At 35.6% G+C, this 419-nt stretch overlaps 1 protein-coding gene across 1 annotated transcript in view; it reads left to right on the plus strand.

Moving 5' to 3' along the window:
• The first annotated feature begins 270 nt into the window (after positions 1-270).
• Positions 271-419, plus strand: part of NCAPD2 (non-SMC condensin I complex subunit D2) — a 22588-nt gene continuing 22439 nt past the window's right edge. Inside the window, exon 1 of the mRNA XM_008063810.2 lies at positions 271-352. The gene's annotated coding sequence lies outside the window, so the exon portion shown is untranslated. The remainder of the gene's footprint in view (positions 353-419) is intronic.

Genomic DNA, 419 nt, shown 5'->3' on the forward strand with positions numbered 1-419 from the left:
AGTCTGAGCGACAGAGTGAGACTCCAATTCAAAAAAAAAAAAAAATACTGTCTGTTTTGTCTGACTCAGAGGTATAGTGAAGCTAAGGTGAGGCTTTAATTGTAAAACAATTGTAAAATACCATTTCTGTTATTATAGATTACATTGACACGGCCTGTTTGTCTCCTTTTGTGATTCTACCGACAAAAACAATAAACCTGGTTTTTGGCCATGAATAGAATTTGCCAAAAAAATCCTCTCTCCCTCTGAATTGATCAGTGTTTTTTATCTTTATAGCATTTCAGGCTGCCTTTCGAGCTCAGGGACCCCTGGCTGTGCTGGAGCACTTTGATACTATCTACAGCATTTTACAGTAAGTGAAATATTCAGCAGTACTTATTTATTATTATTGTTTTTTTTTTTTTTTTTGGGTTGGGGTC

Source organism: Carlito syrichta, unplaced genomic scaffold, assembly GCF_000164805.1.
Source record: "Carlito syrichta isolate Samal-C Ts95f unplaced genomic scaffold, Tarsius_syrichta-2.0.1 Scaffold307054, whole genome shotgun sequence".
Lineage (NCBI taxonomy): Eukaryota > Metazoa > Chordata > Mammalia > Primates > Tarsiidae > Carlito > Carlito syrichta.